A 9,079-nucleotide genomic window follows, 5' to 3' on the forward strand; every position below is an offset into this window, starting at 1 on the left:
CACAGACACTGTGACTGTGGTTGGTCCTCCTGTGGATAGGAGGAATAAATTCATCACCTGGGAGGTCCAGAACATCCCAAGTCATGAAATGAGTATGAAGTTGTCCTGACTTGGTAGTGTCTCTAGTGCCAGTGCCTGGCAAAAGCAAATGTAAAACTCCTTGGGAGGAAGGCATCTTCATGCTAGGACTTAAGGACCTCCAAAAATGATTTTTCAAGGCCAAAGAAGAGTTCAAAATGAAAGATAACTAAATCCAGAAGGAAAAAGCAAGATACAACACGCAAGAATCAGTGCAATTTATAGAAAGCATAATCAGACCCATGTGGCAGATGACAAAAATGATCATTACGTATCAAGCTTGAAAATATCTTCAGAAAGCAGCAAAATATAAAAAGTGCATAGTAGATTTGGAAAAGAGCCAAATAAAACTTCTAGATATACAGAAATCACAACATAAACAAAAATGTAGTAAGTCTTGCAGCAGATTAGATACAACAGAATTGAAAAACAAAAGAAAGTATCCAGAAAACAGCAAAAAGATAAAAAGATAGAACATACAAAAGAGGGTTCAAACAATATAGAGGGCAGAGTGACAACTATCGAATTCCTGAAGAAGAAAAGAAGAAACATAGGGCAGAGGCAGGATCTGAATATTGCATATTTGATGAAAGCAATCAACCAACATGTTTAAGGAGCCCAAGAATCTCAAAGTAAGATAAATAAAAAGCAAGATATATCAAACTGCAGAATATCAAAGAGAATTCTAAAACCCAAAAAGACATTATTTTCAAAGAAGAATGAGAAAAACCAGCTGCTTTTCAACAATAATGAAAAGCAAAAGACCACACTGAAAGAAAATAACTGCAAACCCAGATTGCTAGAACTCTACAGAAAATAGTTTTCAAACAAATGAACTAGAAACTTCCCATCGTTATATTAAGGAATCATTTGAATAACAAGAATTATGGGATCCCTGAAGACAAATGAATCAAAAATTATAAGGGCTTGGTACTTTTTAAACTAGTACATTATTAACAACCTTTAATTTTGTTTTTTTTGTTTTGATTCATCTATTCAGGTTTTCTACCTCTCTGGTTAACTATGGTCATTTTTATTTCACTAAAATTTTATTTCTCCATAATTTCAATTTTGTTATAATAGAAACTATCTAATTTCTCCTATTTCATAGCTAATTTGACTACGTTCCTCTTTTCCTCGATTAGGCCTACCAGGGATCTATCGTAGGAAAAAAAAATTCCAACTTTGCAATTTGCAGAACAGCAAGTGTAATAAACTCTTCATATATATAAAAAAAAGGTGTGTGTTCACAATTTGCAAATGCATAGAATCTCTAGAAAGACAGAAAACAAACTGAGAAGGAAATTGTATCTGATAAGGGAACTATATCTAGAATATATAAAGAACTATTACAACTCAATAATAAAAGGACAACCAACCAATTTAAGATTTTTTTTGAGGTGGACCATTTTTTAAAGTCTTTATTGAATTTGTTACAATATCGCTTCTGTTCTGTTTTGGTTTTTTGGCCGGGAGGCATGTGGGATCTTAGCTCCCTAACCAGGGATCGAACTCGCACTCGCCCCCCCCCCCCCCCCCCCCCACCATTGGAAGGTGAAGTCTTAACCACTGGACCGCCAGGGAAGTCCCCAAAACAACCAATTTAAAAATGCGCAAAGGATCTGAATAGACAGTTCTCCAAAGGCCAATAAACACATGAAAAGATGCTCAACATCCTTAACCTTCAGGGAAAATGCAAATCAAAACCACGAGATACCACTTTATATTAGTGAAAATGTGGAGAAATGGAATGCTCATTCACTGCCAGTGGGAATGTTAAAATGGTGCAGCTGCTCTGGAAAACAGTCTGGCAGTTCCCCAAAAGATTAAACACAGAATTACCTTATAACTCAGCAATTCCACTCCTAAGTATATACCCAAGAGAAAAACAAATATGTCTACATAAAAACTTATACACACAAATGTTCATAGAAATATTATTCTTAATAGCCAAAAAGTGGATAAAACCCAAAGGTCCACCACTTGATAAATGGATGAATACTGAAAATATCCTAAATGAAAGAAGCTAGTCACCAAGGAACACATATTGTATGACAGGTGATGGGAACAAGATTTCTTTTTGGGGTAATGAAAATGTTCTAAAATTGACTGTGGTGATCGATGCACAACTCTGGCAATATATTAAAAACTACTCTACTATACACTTCAAATGGATGAATTGCATGGTATGTGAACTATAGGTCAGTAAGAGCTGCTAAAAACAAAACTGAGAATACTGGTTACCTACAGGGAGGAGAACTAGATGGCTAAGGATATTTTTTATATCTTTTTTTGGGAATGGATTACCTATTTAAAAATTCAACTTTAATAAACAAAACTCTTGCTTTTGGTTTTATTGATCTTTTCTACTTATTTTTTGTTTATTTTATTAATTTTACTTTTCTCACATTATTTTTCCCTTCCTTTTTACATAACTTCAATTTGTTGCTCTTTGTTTTTCAAGTTGACAAATGTTTATTTTCAAGCTTTCACAAAAATTTTATATCTATGAATTTTCCCTAGAAATTTTAATATAGAATACAGTTACCAACTTTAGGTAACTACAAATTATTTAATTTATAATAAGCCAGAGATTATTCAGAAGAATGTTCTTAATTTCCAAGTGGTTAAGGTTCTTTTGGTTACCTTTTGATGCCTGATTTCTAGTTTTATTATGTTATAAAATGCAGCCAGAAAACCTTCACTTTTGGGAATTTATTACAGTTTTGTTTGCAGGCAACTAATGATTTTTGCAAAATGTTCCTTGGGCCTAAAGAGAAAAATGTGTAACTTCCATTTCTTTTGTTTTCTGTGAATTTTTAAAATTGAAGTATAGTTGATTTACAATGTTGTACCAATCTCTGCTGTACAGCAAAGTGACTCAGTTATACACATACACATTCTTTTTTTACATTCTTTTCCATTATGGTTTCACATATATTGAATATAGTTCCCTGTGCTATACACTAGGACCTTGTTGTTGTGATTTCTATTTCTTACATAAAAAAATGATGCATATATATTAGGCTGACCTTTTTTTTCTTTCTTTTTTTTAAACTTTACCTGTTAAATTCTGAAAGCAATATATTCAAGTCCTGTACTATAACAGCTAGATTACTTGACCCAGTCTGAGGATCTGTCTCACAGGGAATTAACATTTTTGTAACTGATGCTTGGTACTGTCTTTCATCGTAACTTCATATTTAGCTTTCTTATAGCTTCTTTTTACATTCTATTCCTGTAATGTTTACTTTACTATTTTAAGCAGATTAAAAAAAAATACTTGATTTATTTTCTGTAACTTACAAACTACTGTGGAATTTCAGTTGGTTTTTTCCCCCCAGTTTTGAGATATAACTGACATACAGCACTGTAGAAGTTTAAGGTGTACAGCACAATGATTTGACTTATATCTATTGTGAAATTAGTTTGAACAGTTTCCTATCAATTAAAAAAATACTCTATACACCCTCAAACCAACTCAAGACATTTAGAATGCTTTATCTTCTTCAATATATCCAACCCAATCCCTGCTCCCAGACAAAGCAAGACCTTTAGGATGATTTTACTTACCCACTTCCTCTCCCCACCCCATATCCTGAGTTTTGTAGAAATAATTTAGCACTGTTAGATCTACACTATTAGGTATTCCCTTATATATATATATAATCATATATATATATATATATGATATATATATATAATCATCTTCCGCTAACTTGACACCTTTATTTTGCCTTAATATTTCTTCAAAAGGTTACCTGAGGATATAAATTTCTAAGCTACTTCATGTCTGAAACTGTCTTTTGCTTTCATATTTGAACAGTAATATTAAGTGGGACAGATTTAGACTTGTCCTTTCTATCAATAACCTACGAATATTCCAACTTTCACTATTGTAGAAAATGAATTTTCTTTCTTTTGTAAACATGCTGTTTACATCACGCCTGATATGAGAGCCTAACACCTAAATTCAGAGATTTTGCCAGATTCTGGTTAGGTGAGAGCTGTTTTTTCTGATGCCTGGCACTTTAAATCTACAAACTCTTTACTTCAGCTCTTTGTTCCCTTCTGAAATGCCTCTTACACATACTGGTTTCCAGCAGTGTCCATCCTTTCATAGTCCCTACAAAATTTTAAAATATGGAAATCTTTTAAGTTTTAGAAAGTCTCCCCCTACTTTCTTAAGAATTCTCATTAAACACTTCATGATACATGTAAATCAAATCATTATGCTGTATACCTTAAACTTATACAGTGCTATATTTCAATTATATCTCAATAAAACTGTAATAAAAAAATAAAAACATTAACTCTTCAAAAAAAATTTTCATTAAAATTCAAACAGGATTCTCTTTCCGCTTCTTTCATTAAACTGACTCCACAGGGAATTCCCTGGTGATCCAGTGGTTAGGATTCCGGGGTTCCACTGCTGGGGGCCTGGGTTTGATCCCTGGTCAGGGAACTAAGATCCCACAAGCCGTGGCACGGCCAAAAAAACCCAAAACCCCCCAAAATAAAAAAACTGACCAGACAGACATAACACCTTTTCTTATTCCACTGGACTCTACTTTGAACTACAGTAGACTCCTTAACCTTATTTGTACACATATATATTGTATACGTATGTATTTTAATTAGAGAAGATAAAGAAATTTCTGCATCAGCCTCTGTATTTAATTCAGAAGTCTGTGAGCAGCGCTGAATATTTTGCTTTAATGTTTGTCAGTATAAAGGAACGATTAAAAGCATGGGCTCTGGGATTTCCCTGCTGGTGCAGTAGTTAACAATCCACCTGCCAATGCAGGGGACACAGGTTCAATCCCTGGTCCAGGAAGATACCACATGCCGCAGAGCAACTAAGCCCGTGCGCCACAACTACTGAGCCTGCGGTCTAGAGCCTGTGTGCCACAACTACTGCACCTGCGTACCTAGAGCCTGTGCTCTGCAACAAGAGAAGCCACTGCAATGAGAAGCCTGCGCACCACAATGGAAGAGTAGTCCCCTCTCACTGCAACTAGAGAAAGCCCGCGCGCAACAACGAAGATCCAACGCAACCAAAAATAAACAAATAAAAATAAAATTAAAAAAACAAAAAAGGGGCTCTGGAACAAGGCTACCTTTCTAGCCATGTGACGATGGGCAAGTTATTTAACCTCTCTGTGTTTCAGGTTCCCCATCTGTACCTAGGCAGACAGCCTGGCACATAATAGTATTATTAAACACTTAGAGCAAATATAAATTTGTATAAATAAAAATAATAGGTCCAAACATCTGTAGGAGTGAAACAATGTCACAGAAAAGTCCCAGAGAGTATAACCCTAATCTCAACTGTAGTGTAACCAGGGTGATCAGGTCAGAGTAAGGATGGCTCAACACTGCTGATAAAAGCTCAAAGCACATCAGAAATACCATCCTTATTTATAAAAACTGATACAAAAAATAAAAAGCAAAGGCAATTCAAATAAACCCACACTATCCAATGTGGTAGCCACCAGGTACATGTGGCTATTTAAATTTAATTTTAATTCAATACAATTAAAATTTTAGTTCTTCAGTTGCACTTGCTACATTTCAGGTGCTCAACAGACATGTGCTTAGTAGCTATCTTACTGGACAGCACCACTCTAAACGATGAAGACATTAAGAAAAAAGATTGAGTTATTGGAACTGAACCTCAGGCTGTAACATATACAAACTATTAATGCATCTGTGCAACAGGGTGATCCAGATCACAAAGATGACAACTTGGACAACTTTAACCTTGCATTGATTCAAGTCCCAGATATGCCACTAACCACCTAGAGTACCTTGGATATACTACTAAATCCCAGGCAACACACTATAGTGGTTAAGAGCACATAATCTCTGGAGTATTTGGATTTGAATTCCAGCTTTTATTAGCTATGTAACACTGGGCAAGTTACTTCACATTTCTCATTTATAATCTTCATTTTACAGTAGTACTTACTGCCTACAGACATGAAAGATTAAAGACTTGTAAAAGTACTTCGAACAATGCCTGGCATTACTAAGTGCTATGGAAATATGTGCCTAATAAAATAATCTCTCAAGTTTCTATTTTCCTGATTTCCAAATGGGCAGGATAAAACTTACTCTGCCTAGGGCTTCCCTGGTGGCACAGTGGTTAAGAATCCGCCTGCCAATGAAGGGGACAGGGATTCAAGCCCTGGTCCAGGAAGAACCCACATGTTGCGAAGCAACTAAGCCCGTGAGCCACAACTACTGAGCCCACATGCCACAACTACTGAAGCCTGCACAGCACAACAAAGAGTAGCCTCCACTCGTGGCAACTAGAGAAAGCCCGCGCACAGCAACGAAGACCCAACACAGCCAAAAATAAATAAATATTTTAAAATTTGTATTAAAAAAAAAACTTACCCTGCCTATTTCACAGGTTAATAATAAATATGAAACTCACTTAGCTCCCATCCCTGAAAGAAACAGATAAGGAGGCTATACTTTTGGGGGGGATTACCTATCTTTTTATCATAGACACTTATTTGTGAGAAAAAATTAAGCTCTGTTCAAGTTCACAATTAAGTTCTGTAATATAAACAGACTAATTTGCCCCAAATACCCTCTCACAAACCAGAAACAGAAGCACAAAACAGCAAACACTAGGAATCTCATTAAAAACCCTGAGAGACCCTTATTTGCAAACATAACCTGCAGCCCACGAAATTTCAAAGGCAAACCAACACCCGACCAACTGCTCAAAGGCAAATTGTGACAAATTATGCTATCAGGTTAACAAGATTAACCAGCACATGCAAAATGGGAATCTGTCTTCTGTTGAAATGTCAAAAGCTGTCAGCTGTTAGACCTCATCCCACGGCATACTGGAATCCAAATTCTTTCTAGAGTTTGCGGTTTCTGTAAGATGATGGGGTTGCAAAATCAGGGAAAATAAGACAACAAAAGGAAGCAGAAAAGGCCACCTTTTGCAGTTACTAGAGAATACCATTGCTGACTGCTTCAACAAATGCTTTGAAACAAACAACTTTACCAGAAGCCATATATTTTTGATGGTGGGAGAGAATAAGCACAGTAGTAGAAATTAAAAAGTGAGATAACCAAAATCAAAAGAATGTGAATTGGATGGGTTCATCTGGTTCAAAACAGTCCTGGAGTAGGAGCTGCCAGTACTCCAAAGGCCCTCCTATCCCGAGCACGGAATACAATGTAACTAAAAATAAGGGTCAGGGGAAGGCGAAGAAACCGGAGAAAGGGGATCATCAGAAAGGTACAGGCTCATGGACGGTTACAGAATGCTCCCCTAGGACTATCGCCAGCCCGCCAGTCCCTCCGCCCCTTTCTCTTCCCCCACCCAAGCTTCTGGAGGAACGCGCAAGCGCAGCAAGTAGGGGCTGCGCGTGGCGACGCGCAGGCGTAAAGTGGGGAGAAACAATGAGCTTTGTTGCCGAGGCGGCAGTGGGGGGCAGGGGAAAAGGGTATCGGAGGGTGGGTGAAGCGATTGGAGGGGGAGCACGCGAGAAAGTGCTATCCCAGCAACCCTCGCGCGCCACCGAGGACCCGGATAGAGAGCTGCGAGATCCAAACCATAATAATGACAATGAGAAAAAAGCGACGGCCATTTCTCAGAGAAGAAAGAGACTAAGTCGGTCCAAGATCATCCCTCAGACTCGGCTGGAAGAGGCAAGGAACAATGGGGGCCATACAGGCTTGGTAGCCAACAACCCAGGGGACCCTCTAGGCCCCTCAGCCGTCGCCGAGGTGCTGCCCCTCCACCGCCGGGCCGCCGCACCCTTCTCGCCGCTCCGCCCGAGAGAACCCCTCACCCAGTGCACGGCAGCGGGGACGGCAGCCAACGAATCCGGTCGGCCTCCGCGGATCTCCACAGGCAGCACCGCTACCCCGCTTGACGCGCGCTTCGCCCGCCGCCTCCCTTCTCCAGTCCAAACAAACACCCCAGCCCGGAAGTGACTTCACTTCCGCCGTCGCCGCCGGCTCCGCCTCTCGTTTTGTCATCGTTGCCCTCCGAGGCCGCCAGAGAGCGCGCGGGAGAGAAAGGGCGACCTCAAAGTTCTCGTCGCCCAAGCTGCACACATGTGCATGCGCAACGGCCTTTCCGGCGTACCCTGGCGGCCGCGGGGAACAGTGGGAGTCCTGTCGTGTTCTCTCAGGAAAACCGAAGTGGAGCTGGGCCAGTGTCCCCACAACCGCCCATCCTTCAAGAATGATGGGATGCAGTGAGTGGGGGAGCTGGGAAGGAGACCCAGAAAGGATACACAGACGTGGACTATTCACACCGCAACGGTTACCTCAAACACACTGACATCAAATAGGAACATCTAGATAACGACAGCGCACTCACACACCCAGGAACACACACCAAACGTGATACACAGCGTCACACTACGAGTGACATGTACCAAACCATATCCAGAGATCCTGACACAGAAACATAACACAGAAATAATAAACTAAGACAAATTCACAGAGGCATGTTAACTGATCTACAAGCACCTGCACTCATACACGTTCAGGAACACACTTTTTGAAGCTAGAGCTTAACACACAGGCGCAAATTACCGATATATATATGGTGCCCAGGCTAAGGGAGGAAATACTCTGTCCAGAGGTAAGATAGAAGGGTGAGACCTAAGGGTCCAAGAATTTCCTCGTCCATGATCTTGGATGGGCTGCCCCGTACACTTTACTCTAATCCATTCTTCCTTGCTTCATCACTGGCAAGTCCCAATATATTTTTAGTGATGCTAATCAAGCTACAGTGTATAGTATGTGTAAGAAAATTCCGAATATACATTGTATTTGACAGGGGACACACAAAAACTTCTAACTTCTTCCCCTTGGGGAAGTAAAATGAGGGACTGAGATTTATCTTTTTACTCTCTTGTACAACTTGAATCTTTAAAAAACCACAAGCTTTTATAACTGCTAAAACTAAAGAAAAAAAAAGTTCCCTCCATGAAACTCTTGAATCCAAGCGAGGGCT

General features: G+C 39.2%; 1 protein-coding gene across 1 annotated transcript in view; it reads right to left on the reverse strand.

Annotated features, from left to right (window-relative positions):
• Positions 1-8,045, reverse strand: part of PAIP2 (poly(A) binding protein interacting protein 2) — a 20,645-nt gene extending 12,600 nt beyond the window's left edge. The window contains exon 1 of the mRNA XM_027096083.1: positions 7,902-8,045. The gene's annotated coding sequence lies outside the window, so the exon portion shown is untranslated. The remainder of the gene's footprint in view (positions 1-7,901) is intronic.
• Positions 8,046-9,079: the final 1,034 nt, after the last annotated feature.

Source organism: Aethalodelphis obliquidens, unplaced genomic scaffold (genome assembly GCF_003676395.1).
Source record: "Aethalodelphis obliquidens isolate GAN/ISIS:26980383/991018 unplaced genomic scaffold, ASM367639v1 scaffold4, whole genome shotgun sequence".
Lineage (NCBI taxonomy): Eukaryota > Metazoa > Chordata > Mammalia > Artiodactyla > Delphinidae > Aethalodelphis > Aethalodelphis obliquidens.